At 44.4% G+C, this 25027-nt stretch overlaps 1 protein-coding gene across 1 annotated transcript in view; it reads left to right on the top strand.

Annotated features, from left to right (window-relative positions):
• Positions 1-13604: 13604 nt before the first annotated feature.
• Positions 13605-25027, top strand: part of BID (BH3 interacting domain death agonist) — a 353803-nt gene continuing 342380 nt past the window's right edge. Inside the window, exon 1 of the mRNA XM_086952899.1 lies at positions 13605-13766. The gene's annotated coding sequence lies outside the window, so the exon portion shown is untranslated. The remainder of the gene's footprint in view (positions 13767-25027) is intronic.

Below are 25027 nucleotides of genomic sequence, written 5' to 3'. Positions count from 1 at the left end.
GACCGAGGTGCTTCAACCAAGGGCTTCCACTTCCGAAACCCCTTTGACCTGTTAGTGAGACACTTGTGGATGTCCTTCTAGGCATGTGGTCCAAGCCTATCTCAGGGGCTCCTGTGAATAGGACGACTGCATATCGGCATCGCCCAGCACCGGGCGACCCAAATTTCCTCAGCCAACACCCCACCCCAGAAAGTTTGGTGGTGCAGGCCTCTACGTCCCAGGGCATGTTCCCTTCTGCCCCTACTGATAGGAAATCCAAGAGGCTGGACTTATTTGGAAAGAAGTTGTTTTCTTCCTCCAGCCTGGCATTGTAGTCGGTGAATACCACATGCTTATTGGGCCATTTCTCCCATTTCCTTTAGGAGACGGTTGCGCAAGTGCTTCCACAATTCCCGGTGGAGGCCTGGGCTGTGCTATTTCAGGCAGTCAAAGATGGGAGAGATGCAGCAAAAGTCACCATACTGTGTGGCCTAGATACGACCGTTTCGCTGGGCAGATCAATTTCAACGACAGTGGCCTTGAGGCGCCACACCTGGCTTAGGACAACTGGCCTCACGGGCGATGTTCAAACCAATCTGATGGACATGCTTTTTGATGGAACCTGTCTTTTTGGGTAAAAAGTAGACTCGGCCCTGGTCAGGTTCAAGACTCTCGAGCTATGACAACATCCTTGGGCCTCTCCTCCACTCCTCATGGCCAGTCTTCCTTTCACCCCTTTTGTGGCAACGGAAGGAGTTTCCAGCTGCGTCAGCCCTATCCCAGCCACCATCCTGCACAGACTGCCCAAGCCATGCGGTGACATAGACGCAGTGCATTCCGATCCAGAAATGGGGGCCGGAAGTCATCGGCCTCACTGCCCCTGACAGCCAGAACCTCCAAGCACTCCTAGGCTGATTCTGCAAGACCACACTACCCCAATTGGTGGGAGAATTTGTCATCATCTCCACCACTGGAAATCCATAATATAAGACAAGTGGGTCTTGCAGATCGTCCAGGAGGGATATTCTCTGCCTTTCCCCTCTTTTCCTCCGCTCATTCTGCCAAATCAGGAAAGGCTGACAGAGGATCATTTAAAATTGCTGAAAGAGAAAGTTACAGCTCTTTCGGCCAAGGGAGCTATAGAAAGGGCCCCGGTTTCAGAAGTAGACAGTGGCTGTTATTCCTGCTACTTTCTGAGTCCGAAGAAGAACAAAGTATTGCGATCCATTTTGGATCTTCGGACCGTCAATCTCTTCCTAAAGAAGGGGAAGTATAAGATGCTCACTCTGGCTCCGGTCTTGTCTGCCCTAGATCAAGAAGACTGGATGGTAGCGTTGGACCTGCTGGATGCGTATTTTCACATCCCCCTCCTGCTGGGCCACAGGTGTTACCTGTGTTCCAAGGTAGGCCACAAGCACTTTCAGTTTACCGTGCTCCCCTTCGGCCTTACCAGTGCCCCTCGGGTGTTCACCAAGGTGATGGCGGTGGTTGCAGCTCATCTGCGCAGTTTAAGGGTGTAGGTCTTCCCCTACCTCGACGACTGGATGTTGAAGGCATCCTTGCCCCAGGCAGTTGTCTCCCTTCAGACAACTGCGGACCTCCTGCGTTTGCTGGGATTCTCTATAAACGTGCTGAAGTCACACCTGACTCCTTCTCAGATGCTCTCTTTCATTGGGACAGTTCTGGACACAGTGTAGCTTCGGGCCTATCCTCCCGAGCAGTGAGTCCAGAAGATTCAGGTTATGATTCTGATTTTTCAGCCTCTATCCTGGATTTCGGTGAGACTGACTCTGAGGCTGTTGGACCTCATGGCTTCCTGCATCCTGTTGGTAAAGCATGCCAGGTGGCGAATGATGCGGACTCTGCAGTGGGACCTGAAGTTCCAGTGGGCACAGCATTGAGGAAATCTTGCTGACATGGTCCAGATCTTGGAAGGAACTACAAGAGATCGGCAGCAGTGGTTGACGAACCGCGATTGGGATGGAGTGGGCATCTGGGAGAGGTGGAGATCAGGGGACACTGGTCTCCAGAGTAGATGGGGCTCCACATAAATTTGTTGGAGCTCCGTTCGATTCAATTGGCATTGAAAGCATTATTTCCCTCTGTCAAGGGGAAGCTAGTGCAAGTGTTCACAAACAACACCACCGCCATGTGGTACTGTAACAAGCAGGGCGGGGTGGGGTCGTGGATTCTTAGTCGAGAGGCCATACTTTTCTGGACATGGCTGGAACAGCAGGGCATTTCCCTGTTGGTTCAACCCCTGGCAGTTCTCTGAATGCCAAGGAGGTCAAATTCATCCGTTGATGCCTAGTGGATCACGAATGGCGTCTTCAGTCAGAGGTGCTGCAAGTTCTCTTTTATCAGTGGGGAGAACCTTGGTTAGATTGGTTTGCCCCCAAAGAGATCATGCAGTGTCAGCAGTATTGCACGCTGGAGTTTCCAAGGCGGCTTTTGCTCTGCGACACCTTTCGTCACGAGTGAGGCTCAGACCTGCAGTACGACTTTCCGCCCATACTACTACTCCTGCCCAGGGTTCTGAAGAAGATCAGGAGAAACCGGGCCCAAGTCATCTTTGTGGCTCCAATCTGGGCAAGGAGAGCTGAGAATGAGCATCGATCCTCCGATCAGGCAGCCCCTTTGGGAGGATCTTCTGACACAGCAGCAGGGGAGGGTTCTCCACCAGCACCTGTCAACTCTGCGCCTCCATGCGTAGAGATTGAGCGGCGACAGTTGATAGCTTTTGACCTTCCTCCCGCAGTCTGTAATGTTATTCTGGTGGCCAGGCGGCCCTCCACTAAGACAGTATACGCCTGACGTTGGCTGAAATTTGCATTATACTGTACAGAAACAGACCCTCTTTCTGCTTCTCATTCTATTGTCCTTGTGTTCATTTTGACCCTTGCCCAACAGGGCTCTGCTTTGGGAACTCTCAAGGGTTACCTTTCTGCTCTGTCTGCTTTTTTGCGGCAGCCAGACAAGACCTCTCTCTTCAAATCTCCCATTGTACATAGATTTCTAAAAGGTCTGGCTCACCTGTTTCCATCTATGTCCTTTGTTATGCCACAGTGGGACCTTAATTTGGTCCTCACCTACCTGATGTGTGCTCCTTTTTGGCCCTTACACAATTGTCCCTCCGGCTGTTGACCATCAAAACAGCCTTCTTGGTGGCGATTACATCATTCCGGAGGGTGAGTGAGCTTCAGGAATTATCTAGCTTGCCTCCTTATCTTATCTCCTTTCCAGAAAAGGTGGTGCTTCGCACTCTGGAATCCTTTTTGCCAAAGGTTGTGACCCCTTTCCATCTTGGTCAGCCCATCTTGTTGCCCATCTTCTTTGCTCCCCCGCAAACTTCTAAGGAAGAGGAGCATCTCCACTGGCTTGACCCAAAAAAAACATTGTTGTTTTACCTGGACCGCACAAAAGAGTTCTGGGTGGATGACCAACTCTTTTTGGGGTACCTGGGAGCAAAGAAGGGAAGGGCATTGCAGAAAAGAACCATCTCTTACTGGGTCATTCTCTTCATCAAAATCTGTTATGCTCTGGAAAGGAAGCAGCCCCCTGAGGGATTATGGGCCCATTCCACCAGGGGAAAGGCTGTGACTACGGCTTTGGCCCAGAGTGTCCCAGTCCAGGACATCTGTCAGGCGGCAACATGGGCATCTTTGCACACTGTGTTGACTGTCTGGTCAGCAGGGACGGGCATTTTGCCCGTTCAGTCCTGCAGGACTTCCTATTATAGAATATTGGTCCGCAATCCATCGCTGGGATGGTATGGCTCGGGTATCTAATTCAAAGGTAAGGAATCTGCAGCTAGAAGTCTCTATCAGATGAACAAGTTACTTACCTTTGGTAACGCATTATCTGGAAAAAGACTCAATCTAGCTGCAGATTCCTTACAGCTCCACCCATGCTTCCCTGCTTAGCGGACTAATATTGTAGGGCTAGGGTTACTCCCCTTTTCAGGGCGCTAGTTTTGCACATGACTACATCAGTTACTCCATGGCTCTGCGCTTCTGGCATGGAAAAAACCAAAAGTACTGACGTCTGCGTGCCTAGGTATCGCCTATATAGACACTGCAATGTCATAACCGACAATGTCACACGGAGCCGAATGGATGCCGCGCACAAGGGGTATTGCTCAGCAAAAGTTTCTGGATCCAGCCTGATGCCTGGGAAATTCAAAGGTAAGGAATCTGCAGCTAGATAGAGTCTCTACCAGGTAATGCGTTACCAAAGGCAAGTAACTTGTTCTTTAGTACTTGTTTTTCTGGCAACTTTTCCTATCTACATGCATTTGTTCTTGTGTCATAAAATTATATGTTTACTGTATGCAAGGTTTCCTCGCGAAGCCCCCGTGCAGTGATAAAAGCCCGGCCTCCTCCTCCCGCTTCACAGTACACACTAAATAGTTGCCAGCATTGTTCGACACTTGACATCAATGCAATCACTTCGGGTACAGCTGTTTCCATAGCAAACGAGGATCAGGTGAAAAGGACTCCTTCCTGTGAAATGTGAGTGGTTTGACTGCCTCGCTGTACTAAATTTTAGATAAAGTTGAGTTTGTGCCCTGTGTTTCAAACATTGTGAAACCCAGAGGAGTAAAGCATGATATAACGCTGCACTTTCTGCTTGTGTGGAGGCTTAGGTCCCTACTGTGTGACAGAGCACTATTGTGTACCAGGCATCCATGTAGTCCATTATTTACAGGCACAGTCAATTAAGACCAAATTCAAGTTTCTTGGCCATCACTCAATCCTAGAGTCGATGCAAAGTGGAAAACACCTGTTGATAGTCACTTTATATAAAGCACTACCCTCTGCGATTCACAATTCCCATTGGGCTTAGTAGCGCTATATAAATCTGTTTTCATTTCATTTCAATTCATTTTTAGGTCTCGTGACCTATCAATGCGCATGCGCATTGAGGTCACGAGACTATAGGGCTTTAAACAGACTTTATCTAACTGGCGATTTGGTGCTGTGCCCGTGGCTTTTAGGTCAATGCGCAAGCGCATTGACCTAAAATGCGCGTGCACAGCATCAAATCGCCAGCCATCTGTTGCCCAGCTTGGTGCCACTCCACCCCCTCCCGGATCAAAGGCTTTCACGCCGAGCGGCCGTGCTTTCAGTTTCACGGCCGCTCGGCCGGCCGTGTCTCCTTATTTTACTTCTTTTGCTTGTCTCAATAGTATTTGGCTTTTTTTTAATGTGTTTAGTAAAATATTCCATGTAGACCACCAAATTATTTGACTACTAACATCTGGGAGCTCTGTTAGCCACATCTAGTGTTTCCCTCCCTACATTGCTGAAGGTACCTGTTGTCTTCAATTTTCAATATGACATGAAAACCATGGGGCATATTATCAAGGACGGGCGATACATTATCGCCGCTTTTATCGGCAGGAAACTGCCGATAAAGCGGCGATAATGGCCTTGATAATATGCTCTATGAATTCCAATCGAAGCCCATGTTAGATGTGAACACATCTAACATGGGCTTCGATTGGAATTACATAGAGCATATTATCAAGGCCATTATCGCCGTTTTATCAGCAGTTTCCTGCCGATAAAAGCGGCGATAATGTATCGCCTGTCCTTGATAATATGCCCCCATGTCTTTGTAACTGAGCTGTTTTACCCCCCTGTGCTCAGCCACAACTCGGAAGTACAGACATGTTCGTAATAGTTCGTAATAGGGCAATTTCAGAGCCAAGTAAGGAGCACTGGTATCCTATATATAATCATCCTAAACTTAGATGTGAGTTTTCCAGAGCTTGTACCACTATCATTGTTGTTTCGGTGTTATTTATTTCACCTGCCAGTGCCTTGTCATCTTTCGCCACAACTTCACTTTTGCTTGATTCCTAGTTTGACTTGTTTTGGCTAACGTGTTAAGTTGATCTCCACATCGAGCTACATTTTTTCGCCTTCACTACTTTCGAAATTGCGCTGCATCTCTGCCCACACACTCTTGCCGTTCCTTTTCCATCTTCTCTGACCATTAATCCTGAACTGAAAAGTATATTTCATATTTGTTCATATTGATCCAAGTACTGTATTTTGATTCTGGTGTCTGATTATTTATGAAAATGTATAAGTGCTTACTTCTAAAATAATCATTTCATTCTTTCTTGGGTGGGGACAGCTCTATTTTTTATTAACGCAGGGAGGTGGTGGGGCGCTAGCTTGTACACTCAGCCATCACCTTCAGAGTGCTGTGGCCATAAAGGGTTGCCTGGCTCTGCCTATTTGTGCTATACAGATTGGACAGTATTGTGAGAGGTTACACTGTCTAGGGTGTCTTTCATTGCTGGTCCTGACCTTAATTGTGTTGTTCTGCTGGACCTGGTTGCTGTAGAAGTGTGTATGTTTCATCTTCTGTTGACATGTGGGCACAGTGAGGAAGCAGATGGAGGTATGTTGCTCTGATGGTTTGTATCATCTTATTCCTAAGAGAACGCTTCTTCCTTTCTTTATGCTGACTCGAGTAGGTTTGGGAGCATGTTTTTCCAGGATATGAAGTAGTGTTTTTTTCATGTTTTTTTTTGTTTCTCTGGCGCAGGAGGCCTGGGACCGGCAGTGGTTTTCCGACCGCCTTTGCCTTGTGTAGTGATCTCATGAGGATGAGCTAGTGCGCTGCCGACACTGTCGCGTTGCAGTTGATGAGGCAAGCTACCTCCTGACCCACCATTAAAGAATGGGTCCATTGTTGTACTATCCACAGCTGCTCATAAATTCTGTGTGTGTGTAACAAAGTGGCTGATTTGTGTTTTTAGCCAACCAGTGAGCAGGCAGACTGCAGAATGTCATGGATTCCTTTAAAGCAAATGTTCGCTTTCTGCCAAGGATACTGATAAAATAATTGTGTTACATGAACGTTTGGAGTAAGTTGGCAGTAAGTTAGAGAGAGTCTGTTAATAAGGGCAATGGAAATACTTTGTGTGTTTAGAGTGTCATATGGTTACTACGTTTCTATATATTGTGTTAAGTTAGCATGAGCTTATTAAATGTTTAAACGCAATATTTTCTTTCAGCTTGAGTTTGCACACGACACCTAATTGTTATTGTAGCTTTCAACCTAGACGAAAGATGTGATTTATTTGAGAATAATATGTTATTGCTCTAGTATCAGTCACCCTCACACACCCTAACTCTCACACTCACCCACTCACACTCCCTAACTCACCCTCACACACCCTCACCCTCACACACCGTCACACACCCACACACTCATACTCCCTCACTCACCCTCACACACCCTCACTCACCCACCGTCACACACACTCAGCCTCACACCCCCTCACTCACCATCACCCTCACACACACTCACACTCCCTCTCCCTCACACCCCCTCACCCTCACACCCCCTCGCTCCCCTCACACCCTCACCCCCCTCACAACCCTCTCACCCTCAATCTGCCTCACACCCTCACCCTCACACAACCTCACCACCCCTCACCCTCGCACCCTCTCACCATCACCCCCCCCTCACCCTCACACACCCTTACCCTCACCCCCTCACCCACCCTCAGTCACCCTCACCCTCACACCCCCTAACCCACACCCTCACCCCCTCACACACCCTCACTCACACACCCTCACACACCGTCACACACCCTCACCCTCACACCCCCTCACTCACCCTCACCCTCACACACCCTCACACACCGTCACACACCCCCTCACTCACCCTCACACCCCCTCACTCACCCTCACCCACCCTCACACACCCTCACCCTCACACCCCTCACCCTCACACCACTCAGTGCTACAACACATATTGTGTTACAATAGGTGTCACATTTGCGAAACATAAAACTATTGGCATTGTAAATAACAAAGCTATTACTTTCGCTACTTTCAAAACAAGCACATAAAGAAAAAATGTGTCCTTTACAATACCAATAGCTCAAAATTTCCTAATGCGAATCCTATTGCATTGCTGTGCTTCTCTCCCCTGCTGCACTCTCCTGCTCTCTAGAGATGTGGCCTAACAACCAGAGCTGCCATCTAAGTAACGAAAATACAAAAAATGTTGCATTCCAAATGCTATAGGTGTCACATTCGCGAAAGTTATAACTATTGGTGTTGTAAATGACAAAGCTATCAATTTAGCTATTTAAAAAACCAACAAATAAATAAAATATTTGTCATTTACAAGACCAATAGCTCCAACTTTTCTAATGCGAGACCTATTGCATTTCCAATGCTTGTTCTATTTGGGTAAGGTATACAATCCATAACACCGGTTTATGTTGACACGGTTTCGCTTAAACCTAAACCCGCTTATGATAGGTTTTCTGGCAAATATTTATCCATTAAATCAGCTCCCGACTTTTATATGTGACAGTAGGTCTACCCAATATAATATGCACTTTTACATTTTTTGTTCTTTTTATAGCCAAGAAAGGAAAAATATATTATCCCAGTTCTGCGCAAATATGGCCTTAGTCACCGTTTTCAAGCATTACATCATATTCAGTAGTTAAACAACTTTTATCTTTGTTTTAGCCTAGCATCTTTCCTTTCGGCAGTTATAAAACATCAGTGTTCCCTTTAATTATGGTGATTTAGTATTAGACGTAATAAACAAAAGGGAGAGTAAGGGCTTATCCACAAAAGTGGAAGGAGATACTCCTGGTCCCCTGGACCTAAGGCTATATAAACAACAAAAAGAGCATCACCGTTGGACCAAGTCCATGGTCTCAAGAGGGAAGAGAAGGAAATGGAGGACTAACAAAAGAAAGGATTTTAACCTTTGTTAGAAGACCCCTCACTCACCAACCTGGTTGGTGACATGCTTCGTCATCGGGGTCCCACCCGGATAGCCGAATTCCATCCGGGTGTGCTGCGACACCTGATTACAGTGGAGAGGGTTTTTGTGAATGTAGTGCAAAAAGGTGATGTTAAAAACTGTCCAAGTATATCTTCTGTAAAAAAACGTTATTCCGAAGTTACTTGGCAGTATTAAAAAGCAGTGAAGAGACACTAGTGATGGTTTTAATGACCAACTGTATCTATGTGATTGTTTGGTCCCAGAGAACCAACTGTATACTTACAGTTGGTATCCTCGGGGAGTACTGGATAGCATGTAGGCACAACGGCCTCTGTCTTCTGCGAAAACTAATATGTTCTGAGCAGAACAGGCTACCTCCCACCCCCGTGAAGCAACTGAAACTCTTTTCATAACTCCTCGCCTGATCAGGTTGTGAGGATACCGACTGTAAGTATACAGTTGGTTCTTTGGGACTGAGGGTAGGGTACACATTAATGTGTGTACACCGCCCAGGTTCCACGTTTTTTGGTTCTGACGAAAACTTGGCAGATCCCATCACAGGTTGAAACATGTAGACCACACAATCACATAGATACAGTTGGTCATTAAAACCAACACTAGTGTCTCTTCACTGCTTTTTAATACTCCCCAGTAACTTCGGAATAAAGTTTTTTCACAGAAGCTATACTTGGACAGTTTTTAACATCACCTTTTTGCACTACATTCACAACAAACCTGCTCCACTGTAATCAGGTGTTGCAGCATACCCAGATGGCATTCGGCTATCCGGGTGGGACCCCGATGATGAAGCATGTCACCAACCAGGTTGGTGAGTGAGGGGTCTTCTAACAAAAGTTAAAATCCTTTATTTTGTTAGTCCTCCATTTCCTTCTCTTCCCTCTTGAGACTATGGACTTGGTCCAACGGTGATGCTCTTTTTGTTGTTTATATAGATTTAGTATTCGAACCTCTGCTCATATTATTATACCTATCAGATGTAGAACTTGACCTTAAGTCCCAGGCGGCAGCTGGCTGTGATACAAATGTAAATTGTGCATTTTATATAATCTGTCTTTGTTTTTTTTAAGTTTTATTGATTGTTTTTTGCTCCAAATGTATTTTATGGATTGCTTTTTGTGCTTATTTATTCTATGAATTGTTTATACATTTTAGGTTAAGGCTTTGAAAATGGATTTTTATTTTTTGGTGTATGGATTTGAATTGTACCTATACTAATCTTGAGTATATTTTATAAGAAATGTATTTGCTGTACTATTCTACTTTTATGCACTTAATTGATGCGAAAATAACATTTCTTGACTGACTGACCTGTTGACATATAAACTCTCACTCCGAACATCATCCCTCTAGTACAGGAAGTAAGGCGGATTAGCCACTCAAGTCATGTGTTCTTTTTTCCTTTTCCTCACGTACATATATACTTCTGTTAAAGAGAGCATGGTCATCTTCTTTAAGAGCTGCTTAATTGAACTTTAGGTGGGGGAGAAAATTCAGATGTCTGAGAATTTAGAAGCGCACAGCTCCCCATCTGTAAGTCATCAAAGCGATACCACTGATGAAAGTAGAGGCAGCACTTCCCTGAAGGTGGTCCAATGTCAGCAAAGTAAAATGTTTTTAAAAGATTGTAATACAAAGAGAGCAAGGAAAAATAACAATGCAAACCAAGCATGGAGCTATTTAGGAGCAACAGGAGCTACCTTGTGCACTCTGGCGGTCCGATAGTAGTCGTTTTTTGGCATAATTTTCTATGTAATTTTTTAAATGCCAATTCACATATCTACAAGAAATGTGTCCCTGCGCTCTTAGGTGACATGAGTGTTTGCAGCCTCTAGCTCCCTCCCTCGTCAGTTTCCGGATGAACAGAGAGTGAGTAAGACGTCCCGTCCCACCTGAACGAAGTAATCGCCACGGCGATACTCAACCCTACAGAGATTCACACCGGCTGATGTGAAAGACCGAATAAACGGAATTAGAAAGAGGACACCACACCTCATAGGAGTGTGTCGGACGACATCTTCCTCCGCAAAACCAACCTTGTTGATAAATGTATTTTTAACAAGGCTGTCCAATCCTCCTGCAGTCCTGAGGAAGACCCACCTTTAGATGCACCAAGCCAGCGCATCCTATTAAGGGTCGAAACGTCGACGTTCTGTCTATGTATTGGTCCACACGGAGTTTCAACCAAATTAGAGAAATAGTATATCTGTTTGAAACTATTGTAATCTAACGTGGACACTTGTGTTTGAAATAGAGTGTTGATGTATAATAATGAGTATGTCAACTATTTGATTTTCTGTTGAGCACCCAGTCACCAGTCACGACCCACCTCCCTATATGTACACTGTGTTGATGTGGTGTTTGTTTTGGACAGCTTACTCAATAACCTAAGTATCAATTAATTTGAAAGGCAAAATACTAAAGATTTATCTACAAACGTCAATTGTGGTCAGTTGTGGTTTCTTTTTCCTCGTTTTTCCTTTGAAATGTATTTCACAGATATTTCATTCAGAGGATATGTTCTTACCAGTATTTATTCGTATGTTTTCAATGTTTATGTGATTTCCCAAAAGAACCATTGTTTTTGTCCAATGTAGCTCCCTATAGAGTGCCATGGTTATATTAAATATATCCAATTACTAACTTACACAGAACTTTGCTTAGGATGACCTTTTCAGCTTTAATTTCCTGACATTAAAAACAAAACTGGTAATTATTGCTCCAACTGAAACTGAACCGCAAGGCATATGGAAACCCAGATAACTTTCATATTCTGAGGGTGGTTGAAACTGTGAGTGGCTAAGTCTGGGGCCACGTAGTCCTGGTCAAGTGATTTTAATTAAGTGTGAGCATCATTGTCATGGGCTTTGGTGTGGACCAAGGCAACCATTTGCTCAACCCTGCTAGGAATTTTATCGACTTTGAAAGGACTAAAGGCCGAGTGGACTTGCCAGGATTCAAACCTGTGATGTACAAGTGAATACAGATATCTACAGTACTACAGTATACTTCTCCCTTTCTTTCTCTCCCTCTGTTTTATAACTTACCCCACTTCACTTTTATTGTTTCTACTGCCCCTTTTCTTCTCCCTAACTTCCATTGTCCCTCACTTTCTCTATTCTTCCCTTTCTCACTTCCACCTTTTGTCTCTGTCCTTGACTTCTTCCTTTCTTTGAGTGTTTAGCCTCTTAAAAAAACACTCTATAGCTCCAGGGACATATTTATTTTAGAAATGTATGAAGCCTTTGTTTAACTTGCCAAATATATATTGGTAATGAGCACTACTACAGCTCCTGGTACGGGAAACTCCTGAGGCATTGCAATTGTGAACCACAGTCTCTCATGGACTTCTTTACTTTTCCCTTTGTCCTGCCCGCCATTTTGCGGCTGTTCTCTGCAGTTTTTTCCCTGGTCCCCGACCCGTCATCTTGTCCATTCCCTCATCTTTTTACCCTTTTTCCTCTTTTCCCACTTGAGGATCCTCAAATGTTTCTTCCCCTCTCTGTTTTGCCTTTTCTCCATACCCTCGAATTCCTCCCACCCTCCCTTGGTGTTGTGACTACGTCCCCCCTCCGACCCCACTTAATGGAATCTACCTGAGGAAATCTACTGTTTGTATATTTATGTATATAGGGATAACTCTAATCACTAGTATAGGCAGTAGACCTTTGTACCATCTACCATTCCTATGTGACTCTTAGAGTATATCCATTCATATCCCTTCCCCATGTAAATAGAGATAACTCTAATCACTAGTATATGCAGTAGACCTTTGTACCCTACTATTCCTACGTGACTCTTAGAGTATATCCAGTCATATCCCTTCCCTATGTATAGAGAGATAACTCTAATCACTAGTATATGCAGTAGACCTTTGTACCATCTACCATTCCTATGTGACTCTTAGAGTATATCCAGTCATATCCCTTCCCTATGTATATAGAGATAACTCTAATCACTAGTATATGCAGTAGACCGCTGTGCTCTCTCCCATTCCTATGTGACTCTTCGAGTATATCCAGTAATATCCCTTCCCTATGTATATAGATATAACTCTAATCACTAGTATATTCAGTAGACCATTGTGCTCTCTACCATTCCTATGTGACTCTTAGAGTATATCCATGTGTATCTCTTCCCTATGTATATAGAGATAACTCTAATCACTAGTATATGCGGTTGACCTTTGTACTATCTACCAATCTTATGTGACTCTTAGAGTATATCCATTTGTATCTCCTCCTTGTGTGACTTTACATCTTGTACATTTGCAATTTCTTCTGTTTGTATCCTTTATGTATCGCATGTAATCCTAAATCCTTATGTTTCTCAACTGGTTCTTATGTAAAGCACTCTGACACCTTCGGGTAAAGTTCGCGCTATATAAAATCGCATAAATAAAATAAATAGTTACGTGTGCAATGTATGCTTAAGTTCCATCCACCGTTTACCTATTCTCCACATAACTGCACCAATTTCAATCCTACATATCCGGTACATGTATTTTGATCATTTACCTAATCTCCCCACTTTATAATTAAACCACTAACGACACAATATATTGCCTCTCTTAAAAAACAAATCATAACCATTCAATAATTTATTATGTACAACTATTCACCAAACTACAACAAAAAAACAAACTATTATTAATCACATAGGCGAAACCTGATGCATTTACCAATGCTTGTTTTTTTCTGTTCACCTCTGAACGCTATGAGAAAAAAAAAAATCATAAATGGCTGGGGCTTTTCAGGCAGAACAAAAAGTACAAAGAAAAAGAACTACATAAAGCGCAGGCTATATGCGCGCGGGGCGGAAACAGAAACCGGGAAGAGGGAGGAGCCGCAAAGGAGGAAGTGAAAGGACAGACGGCTGCTGTACAGTGCGCTCAGTTTTAATACTGGGCGGAAGTCGCGCTTCAAACTCTTCGGGGGTCCCTCGCGCAGCTTTGGGGGTCACGGCAGCTGTCTCAGGGTCAGCGCGGTCTGTCAGTGAGTACATTTTCGTGTAATACGTTAGTTAACTAAAGGGGTTTTCATGACTTTAACTGTAATGAAAACTGTTTTTGAATTTACGAACTGAAGTTGACTGAGACATAACCTGCGCACGCAATCTGCTGATGCTTAAGGACCCTCACCTTAGATGCAGCTTATCGGGCCCTTGTCTCCTGAAGAATTTTGAGTTTTCAGATAGTTTGAATGAATAGAAAACTGAGTCCAGTTGTGATTTCAGGTCAAATGCACTGCGCCGTATTTCCAGTTTGCACACTCAGGTTCTGTATCTAAGCACGCACTGCTGACATTTGCGGGAGATTCCCGGTTTTCAACACAGAAATTAATGGCTGTATATTAATTACCTCGTTGTCCTTCCGCCACCATGTCGCTGTATTTATCATCTGAGGCGGACTCCCCTCTAGAGACAGACACTTCAAAACTCGAGACATCCCATACAAACACGAAATAACGTCTTTTTTTGTATTTAAATGTTTTCCCTTAAGCTTTTCTCCTTGAGGGTTGTCTAAGCAGTTCTCTTTAACCTATTTCAACAATCCCATCAAAATGGGTTAGTCAAGTTCTCAGTCAATGTTATGTTCAGGTGTTAGGCAATAAGGGAAGGTGGTGACCTCAGTTAACCTATCTTCAGGACTGGACAGGATCCTAGGACTTGTTTTAGAGGTTGGTAAGCCAGCAAATTCATTGACCCAAGCCAGGAGTCTGAGCCAAAGCTTTTCCATTTTAATCATGCATCATGCGTTGTCGACCTAGTTTGGGGTGTCACAGGGCAGGCAGAGGCTACTGGGCGCCACCCGTGGGGTTGGGGTATTTTGCCTGTGGTCTGACCTACTTTGGAAGTGCAAAATTGTTCAGATGCACCTTTGCCACACTTAAGGTTCAGTGTAGCGAGGTCGAGTGTAGAAGACAATTAGTCTTTAATAAGATTCCTGAGATAAGGAATGTATTCCAAGTGAAGTTTATTAGTAGGTTTCCAATCACAGGAGGAGCGCTTCATCAGCCAGGAGTCCAAGTAGCAACTGGACAAACACAACGAACACCTGGCTTCTGAGAGCGACTCCACATTCAAAAGAATACATGTATACATTCTGTGCATGTGCTCAGGCATGCGCAAGTATAATTATCACGAGAATAGAATAACCAAGAATACAATACACTACATCACCTTCCCCCTTATGCAAATATACAGAAAAAGAGTAACAATAGAATAATTAAAACAACTAGAAAGATATAAACTCGTTATATCTTGCAGGGGGTCTTCTAATGCGACCACTGCGACTGCAAGACGGAATAGCAGGAGAAACTACAGGATCTTGTGCAGGGGAGGAATCTTTGGAGGGAGAAAGTGACGTCAAACCATCGTCATATTGAATTACTTTTGGTTGAAGCCAATGTGACCAATCACATCCCTCCTGAGTGGATACATTTTTCCTCCTAGAAATGAGAGCTGCTTGGTCTACAGTCAACCTTGCCAATTGTCTCACATTCCACCAACCTTTGTCCCCCAGAAAAACAGCATTTTTACTAACTTTAAGGATTTGGACAGGGCTTGAAAACATAGACAAACCTTTCGCCACTTTATAGGGTTTTTTGATCATAACCCAATCCCCCACCAACATTTGAATGTCTTTTACACATTTTGATCTGTCATAATGTTCTTTCATTACTGCCTGTTTCTGTTTAACTGAAAAGTCAATGTTATCCCTAATTGGAGGAAACTGGTTACCCTCCACTTTCCTTAACCAAGCAGGAAATAAAGGAGAATGGAATTCCCTGCCCCGCAACAATTGAAAAGGGGACATTTGAGTCGTACAATGGGGTGAGACATTATAATTCCAATTTTTTTTTCCCAAAAACTTAAAAACATCCACGCCAGAAGCTAGAGCCGTTTGTATTCCTTCTTTCAAAACTTTATTGCCACGTTCTACTAGACCATTAGACGAGGGTGAATAAAGTGCCACTTTCAACTGTTTCACATCGTGCACACTCAAAAATTTACGCATCTTGTCAGAGACAAAATGGGTCCCATTGTCAGTTACTAAGGCTGGAGGTGCTCCTTCCAGCAGGAACAATCTTTCCAGGAAAGCAATGGTATTATCTGAATCCGGAGCCTCTACAAACCTATAATACATCCACTTTGAGAAATAATCGATTGCTAAGATAAGGTACCTCTTCCCTTCCGGAAGAACTTTATATGGACCGGAGAAATCTAAAGCAACCTTCTCCCAAGCCATCCCCGGCAATTGAGAAGGTTGTAATGGGGCCTGGTGAGTTTTCCAATGTTTATCAGACAACAAACATTCTTCGCAATTGTCCACAGTAGCCCTTACCTGCGAGTCAATACCCGGCCACCAATAATGAGCTTTGATTCTCATACAAGTCTTGGTCACACCAAGGTGACCCTCGTGGGCTAACTTGATAACAGTGTTCCTTAAACCACTGGGAGGAACGAACTTATCGCCTCTCAATAAAACTCCATCCTTGACTGAGAGTTCCTCTGCCACCTGAGCGAAGTTCCTTAGGTCCCCAGACAGGTTCCTAACCTCTGGCCAAGCCTTAGCTGAAAACTCCAAAGCCTGGGACAAAACACCATCCATTTCGCTAGCCTCTTTCCAATCCTTTTCAGAAATGACCGAATTCCACTCCTCAATAGTGTCCACCATAGACACACACTCCACATCTTCCTCAACCAAGTCATCCTCATCATCCTTGTCCATCAACATCCTGGACAAGCAATCTGCCCTGAAGTTTTTACCCCCAGTGATGTGCCTTAATTCGAAATTGAATTCCTGCAGTTTAGAAACCAGTCTAGTCAGCCTAGGAGAAAGACTATTAGTACCCGAAACTTTGCTAAAAATAAATGAAAGGGGTTTATGATCAGATAGCATCACAAACTTGCGACCCCAGATGTACATCTTAAACTTTTGAGCAGCCCACACACAGGCTAACGCCTCCCTTTCAATTGTGCTGTATTGCTTTTCAAAGTCCTTCAAAGATCTAGAGGCAAAGGCTACCGTGTGTTCTTTGCCCTCCACCTGCTGACATAGCACAGCTCCAAGACCTTTCATGCTCGCATCTACTGCAATAATGCACATGGAATCATCCCTAAACGCCTGAAGGGAACGTGCAGAGACAATCAAATTCTTGACTTTAGCAAAAGTCTCATCTAAATCTTTTGTCCAAACAAACTTTTGGCCTTTCTTAAGGAGTAACCTCAGTGGTTCCACCACCTGAGCGTACCCTTCTACGAACCTGGCATAGTACTCGGCTAGGCCCAGAAACGAACGCAGAGCATCTTTATCGCTTGGAGGTTTAGCTTCCATTAAAGCCCTAACCACAGAAAAATTAGGTCTAATGCCAGATTTCGAAATTGAATGACCCAAGTACTCTAATTCAGACACCCCGAACTTGCATTTGTCTTCCCTGACTGTCATACCCCTACTACCCAGAATGGACAAAACCTTTTTAAGTAGGACATTATGTTCATCCATTGTCTTTGCGAAAATCAAAATGTCATCCAAATATGCTTGTACCCCCACCAGATCCCCAAACAAAGAGTCCATTAACCTTTGGAAAACGCTAGCTGCTGAAGCTAACCCGAATGGGAGTCTCAGAAACTTAAAAGCTCCAAATGGGGTCACAAAGGTTGTTAACTCTTGAGAATCCTTAGACAAGGGAATCTGATGGTAAGCGGACTTTAAGTCCAACAATGAAAACCACCTGGCTCCGCCCAGATTTGCTAACAGCTCTTGAATTTTAGGGAGGGGATGACAGTCAATTTTAATGTTCTTATTGAGACCCCTGAGGTCCGCACATAGCCTGATCTCATTATTTTTCTTGCGTGCTACGACGATGGGCGCAACCCATTGGGAGGATTCTGAAGGTTCTATAATTCTGTCATTAACCAAATCCTCAAGCATCTTTTTAAGTTCCGCCCTGACACTAAGAGGAACAGGGCGAACCTTATGAAAAACAGGGGATGCTCCGGGAATGAGTCTAATTTTGTGTTCTGCCCCACTCACGAAGCCAATTTTGTTGCTAAACACATTTTAAACTCACTTAGTAAATCAGCTCTATCAATTTTTGCATCCTCTACAAAACAGATAGGAAAGTCACGTACTTTGATTGGATTTTCGTCCCCTGGGACAAGATATAGACCCATTTTAGCGAGGTCTTTCCAACCTACAATATCTTTTCCTTTAATCGCCACGTAGACTTTTGTAATAATGGATCTACCCAGGACCTCCACACTAGTTAAGAAAAAACCTAACATGTCAATATCCTTCTCACCGAAAGCTTTTGAATTAACATCAGATTGACTTAATTTCACATCCTTTCCCCATTTATCAAAAAATGTAGAGTCCCTGAGGATAGTAATGGGAGCTCCAGAGTCAGCCATTACTTGTAACTTAACATTGTCAATTATGGCTTCACACAAAGGTCCCTTAATAGGTTCAGAATCATCACACTCCACCATCAACATCAGATTATCAAAGGTGTCATTACATTCATCCATGTCCACATAGTTGACCTTGACAGATTTCTTTTGGAATCTGCAAACCTTTTGGAAGTGTCCCACTTTTTTGCACAAAACACAACGTTTGTTCATGGCGGGACACCCTTTAAAATTCCCAATGTGGAATTTGGAGCCACATCTAAAACAAAAATTTTGTTTATTCGTATTGCCACTAGTTTTACTTTGCCACTTTTCCTTAGTTTCTTTACTAGAAATAGCATATAGACCATCCTCAGACGCATCATCTGAAATAAAATTAACTTTAGTGACGGTATCTAGTGCCATGGCTTTGGTAGAAGTTACTGATCTTTCAATACTAAGGCTAAGGTCAATAACTTCAGACAATGATGGATTCTTACAACTAAGAATTCTTTCCTTCACTTTGGTAGAAGAACAATTGAACACAAATTGATCACGAATATAATTGTCAAGCAAAGGGCCAAAATCACAGGTAATAGCTAACACCCTCAATGCTGAAATATATTCGTCAATTTTTTCATCCTCCTTTTGTTTTCTTTTATAGAAATTGTGCCTCTCCAGCATGATGTTAGGAGATTCTTCGAATTGCTTTTTTAATCTGGCAATAGCCTCTATATAAACATTCCATTCACTATCCCCTGAATCAGCTGCTGGAGGTGGGATGGGTACCAAACTCTTAAAAATGCGTTGCGCAGCTAACCCAAGACTGCCAAAAAGAAGAGCAAACTTCCTAGGAGGAGAATAGTCAGATGCATCAATTGCTAAAATGTGATTTTCAAACAAGCCAAACCACTCAGACCATAACAAAGTAGGCTTTCCAGGTTTCTCCAGGAAAGGAGGGGGTTGTGTGACCTCCCTAACAGAAGCCATATTATTAATATGCACGATAATAAAATTAGCAAGGTTATTTCATACAAGTAACATACAATCGAGTTATAAAAGCGTAAAAATTTTACATAAGTAAAATATAAAACCTCTATAATACGAATTGCTGCAAAAGAAAATTTCGTTAAAGGCTTGCAATACAGCCTAAATACAGCTTCAAATAACGGCTGTTAACCGCTTGTCTGTGGGGCGTGTGAATCGCTGAGGTCACACGCAGAGAAGCCAGATGCATAAATCGCCGATAAAGTACAAGCGCCAATAGCTGAAGCTTCAGACTTCGCTAAGATGGCCGCCGTGCGTAGCGTCGTAAACGTGAACTTCAGAATTCCAAGCGTATCCCAGCGTTCCAGGCAAGGACTGAGCTGACGTATGCCGACGTATCCCAGAGTTCCAGGCGAAGACTGAGCTGACGTATCTCAGTGTTCCATGAGAAGAGTGTGCTGACGGTGTTCTGAAGACGCGATGCCGGTGTTCCAGAGAGACCGGTAAGCGCGTAATTTAAAAAGAGAACATCGAAATACTAAGTTTCAAAGTTTTCGAAAATCCGAAGACTGTCTTAAAACTCCAAACATAAGTTTAAGTCTTTGAACGGCGTCTTCCACCTCCGACACAGCACTCAGCAAAACGTCTTCGACCTCCAATTCGGCACTCAGTAAAATAGAAATGTCGAGAAAGCACTCTCGAACTCGCTCCTCCAAAGTACAAAACTCGACCAAATAATCCAATGAACCAGTTGATTCAGAACACCAGTAAGGTGTGTAGAGATGACAAAGCAATCCAAATTTGACAAAATAAAATCAGCCAAAAATAAATCCTTTGCGTGGGTCGGTGATGGAAACAATCCCGATCGTCGCCAATATGTAGAAGACAATTAGTCTATAATAAGATTCCTGAGATAAGGAATGTATTCCAAGTGAAGTTTATTAGTAGGTTTCCAATCACAGGAGGAGCGCCTCATCAGTCAGGAGTCCAAGTAGCAACTGGACAAACACAACGAACACCTGGCTTCTGAGAGCGACTCCACATTCAAAAGAATACATGTATACATTCTGTGCATGTGCTCAGGCATGCGCAAGTATAATTATCACGAGAATAGAATAACCAAGAATACAATACACTACATCGAGCAGCCCAAGAAGTCTCAGGGAGGTGATGCAGGTGTAGGGGGGCTATGACGACTAAAACCTCAAACGATCAACAAAAGACAACCCAGTGCTTTTCTTTTAACAAAAAATAGACATACTTTAACCACACTAAATCTCTTATTTAACAAAACGGGAAGTACTTCATACACGCTATGTTTCAATCCTATACTTAAGAAATATGCAGTACTACAGAGAGGATATTGTATGGAATGCTACAGGCAGGCCACTGTGGCAAAATGTAGCAACTTTCATGAGTTATGTGTCTTCCTCTGGCGGCTGATGGATTCATACAGGCAAGTTGCAGGTTCACATGGGACTTTTACTGGGCACACCGGGAGGCCATGGGACCCTTTAGCCACACATTGGTCAGCTGTAGGCTCACTCCCACAGTAGTACGCTTCTCCTGATTTGCTTCTCTCTCCAGAGTTGGCTGAGGAATTTTTCCTTTTCGGGCAGTCAGTTCCTACAGGAAAAGTCCCTTCTACCCTTTCAGCAGAAAGGCGGCTCCAAGCCAGATTCACTGCCCTCCAATCAGATATGCAGACTTGTGGTGATATCCCCTCACCTCAGGGAGCCTAGTGATCAGTGATACTAACCCTGGATTACAGCAGCTCTCCAAGTACTCTGTGGAGTACTCCCACTCTTTGGCCACTGAAGAAGATCCACTGACTGAAATCCAGAGATCCGTTTGGGTGGTTCCTGTTCACATTTCATATCTAGTCGCAACGCAGGTGCTTTCTTTGTGTAATAATGGCTCTCATTGCAGATAGTGATGATGCTAGTTCCAAGTGAGAGTACCCACAACATGAGCACAATAAGTGTGATGCTGTGCACTAGGGGTGTGGGGAACTCGCGAAGTTTTGCTGCGTGGAATGCCACTGAATTACAGAAAAACTCCAAAAAACTGCAGGATTCTGCCAACTGGTGGAAATATTTAGATTTCACTGAAATTTAGCGCGGATAGCATGAGCACCGCTGAAAATCAACGCGAACAGCACAATGCGTTGTGCAAGAGTGCATGGCCATTTAAGTTGTTTTTGCTGTAGCTTAGGTAGAAAATCCACTTGAACGGCAAAAAATCTACACGAACAGCAGTCTTCTGGCTGCAACTGCCCCCATTAGAAAATCGCGCTTGGAGACTCCAAATCTTGCTTGCGCTCACCAGCTTGCCTATTCTAGTGCCACTTGGTAGAAAAATTACGCAATGCGGCGATTGGCATATTTTGACTGCATTTTTGGTATCTATTGAAAGTATTTATTTTAAGTCAGAAGCTTAGAACCATTCCCCTATATCCAGATCACATTACCACAAGTGAACCGTGAAATGTTTGTCACGTTTCATATGTGATGCAACATTGTTGACTATTGAAGTGTGACATTGTCATATAAGGCACATCCTGAATTGAATTATATCAGGGTGTTTCCAAATTGGTGACTCAAGGAAAATGAGACTGTGAAATAAGGTTTGCCTAGGATCACACCATTTGGTCAAGTGAGGAAGCTGGGATTTGAGCCTGTGTTTCCTTGTCATATATTGTGCAATTTAAGTTATCTCGTTCATTTTCCCCTTTAACAGCAACATGTCAATTGTTTATGTTCATTTGTAATTTTGAACTAAATTAGTATACTAAGTTCAGAGAAAAGATGTGTTGCGTTAAATCGGTTTATCAGTAGCTTCCCTTGCCGTAAGGAAAACAGACTACTTCCAATAATCATGACTGCAGTTAAAAAAGATTAGGAAAACAAAACGGTCCACAAGTGTCCATCATACACAAGCAAAGTAAACCGCCTATGTATGGAAAGACTATCATTTAGTACTCTACAATGAATTTCTCTGAACAAAGAGCAGATATAAATCGCCAGGCACATTCCCCGCCTGCTGTGTGTACTCAGACCCCCGTGTCACGAGGTGTGTGAGTAAAGTGCAGGCTGGGAATGTGCTTCATCACAGTCAGTATTACAAAAGCACACGGCCTGGAGAGAGACCACATGGCACCTGTGTGCCACATACCAGGCGCTGGCCAGGGCTGCAGGTTTGCATTCTCATGACCTTCATGAAATACCAGTACTCCAATGCACCTTGGGTGTGTCCTTGAATGTATGCATCGGAAATCCTCAGTGGCGCTTGTTCTGACTTTGGGGACTAAGCAGCCGGTTGCCCATGCGCCTTGCCATTATTCGGACAGTGCTGAGAGAGGAGGCAGGGGAGGGAGAAGAGAGGAGATGCTTCAAAGCTCGCCTCCTGTTTTTTGGCTTGAGAGGGTCCCAAGAGACCTCGAGGTGATCGTGATCCAGAGCTTGGTGCCGGACTTGAGCCTTCATGTGGCTCGTCTGACTCTTGCTTGCTTAGTTACTCCTGTTACTAGCCTTGGTCTGTTTGTCTTTAACAGATGAGAGGGGGTTGGGGGGTAAGCATTGCTGCTTTACATTTCCTCGCGCTATCCCAGGGCTGTAGGTTGCCGATCTCGGCTGCGCAAACTGCAGATTTGAACATACCACTCTTCCATGTTATTATTATTATTCGGATGTGTACAGCGCATGGCTGCCCAACCAAGGGGTTCCCAGCGCTACGCGACAATAGGGTACCAGAAACCGAGAGGCAACTGCTATGTGCTCCGTTTTCCACGTCCTCGCGCCTGCAGAAGCCCCCATCCTGCTGGGCCCTATTTAGGAGGACGTCCGTACCAAGGGAGCGAGGGGTATTTATTCTACAACTAAGAGCGTCTGAAAGAAAGGGTCAAATTGTGGGCTTTCGCGTCATAATTTAACTAGATGAAGAATCACCAGCAAAATGTTTTCTAGGTATTTCTGAAGGGGTAGTCAAGAAAGTACTGCCTGCTGCCAAGGGCGCCCCTTCCTAGGATATTGGGTGGTTCTTCTCATTTCCCCTACACCCCTTGTTTTGTTTCCCTTGGTTAATTGTTTTTCCTTCCTTCTTCTCCACCAGCCCCATTTCTTTTTTCCCCGTTCGATCTTTTACTGTTTTCTCCAATCTTTTCCTCCCCTTCTTACCTTTTTATTTTATTTCTGTCTCTCCCTCTCTCTTTCTCTATTCTTTTTCCAATTGCAATAGTTTTTTTTTCTTTCCCTGTAATGATGTTGATGCAAAGTGCCCAGTGACCTAACTGGTCAGGCACTAGGACCGAGTGAGGGACGAGGGCGGGTGGAATGGGAAGAGCTGGGAGACCAAAGGGTCAGTTAGCCGATAGCCCTGTATGAGGAAGGAACAGAATAAAAAAGCTGATGCCTGTAACTGTGTCCGTGTCCAGTTTATGAGCGACGACACTACAACTGGCGACAAGGGTGTCCTGTCCCCACGCGGCTAACTCGGCACCCAGAGGTCATCGACCCGCCTGGAGCTCACCCCACGTCAGGAGGTTCGAGCGCGTTGTCAAAAGCGCCCACTGAGTGCCCACCTCGGCGACAGAAGCAAGCTACTGAAAACGCCCACCGAGTGCCCACCTCAGCGGCGGAAGTGTGTTACCAAGAACGCCTACCGAGTGCCCACCTCGGCGGCGGAAGCGCGCTGCTAAAAGCGCCCACCGAGTGCCCACCTCGGCGGCAGAAGTGTGTGGCCAAGAAGAACGCCCACCGAGTGCCCACCTTGGCGGCGGAAGAGTGTCAACCAGAGCGCCTACCGAGTGCCCAGCTCGGCGGCGGAAGCGCGCTGCTAAAAGCGCTCACCGAGTGCCCACCTCGGCGGCGGAAGCGTGTGGCCAAGAAGACGCCCACCGAGTGCCCACCTCGGCGGCAAAAGTAAAAGAGAGCTGCCCCACCTGACCGTTGACTCCAGCGGTGGATCCTGGCTGCAAGTGGTGAGTGGAAATGCCGAGTAAATGTGACTCCGGTGAAGAAAAAAAAAAGGCCGAAATCTCGCCAGAAATGAGATTCCTGCGCGGCCATCTTGAAGTCAGGCAGCAGTGTCCAATCCCCTGCGAGGCATCATCGGCGGCCATCTTTAAGTCAGGCAGAGGAGGTAAACAGCAAATAAACATTGGTAAATACAACATATGTAACAAACAAGCATTGGTAAATGCAACATATGTAACAAACAAGCATTGGTAAATGCAGCATGAGTAACAAACAAGCATTGGTAAATGCAACAGAAGTAACAAACAAGCACTAGCGAGTGCAACAAATAGTATAAACAAACACTGGCAAGCGCAACGCAAGCAACAAACAAGCACTGGCAAGACAACAGTAAATAACGAGCATGCGATAAGAAAACATAACAAGCACCAGACAGTGCAAATCTCGAATGCGACAAACACAAGCAAATGCAGGTCTGGAACACAACAAGCACGAGCAAAGGCAAGTACCAAAGTAAACCTTTAACGCTAGGCAAAGAGAAAAATTAAAATAAAGAAGGTGAGAAAATAAATGGTCCAGAATCATACCGAGATAGCTGCGGATCTTACCAACCTGAAAGGAAACAGTCCTGTGACCGTAGCAGATCAAAATCTTCCTCCCACATGGCAGTGGGAAAAGCAACACAACAATCCAATCCCTACATTGAAGTGCCACCCCCATTGACACAGACTGACATTCAGAGTTTGGGTCTTAAATGGAACCGGTGGCTGGAATCACTGGACGACTTTCTTGACGCCACCGGTGAGCGAAGAGATGGAAAATGCCTGACATTACTGCTCCAGCTGGTGGGTCATGAGGGCCGACGTTTAATTAGAACATTTTCTGAAAAGGACACAGAGAATTAT

This window comes from Lissotriton vulgaris, chromosome 1_2, assembly GCF_964263255.1.
Source record: "Lissotriton vulgaris chromosome 1_2, aLisVul1.2, whole genome shotgun sequence".
Classification (NCBI taxonomy): Eukaryota; Metazoa; Chordata; class Amphibia; order Caudata; family Salamandridae; genus Lissotriton; species Lissotriton vulgaris.
The sequence above is the reverse complement of the archived record's forward strand: the minus strand, read 5'-3'. Positions and strand labels throughout refer to the sequence as shown.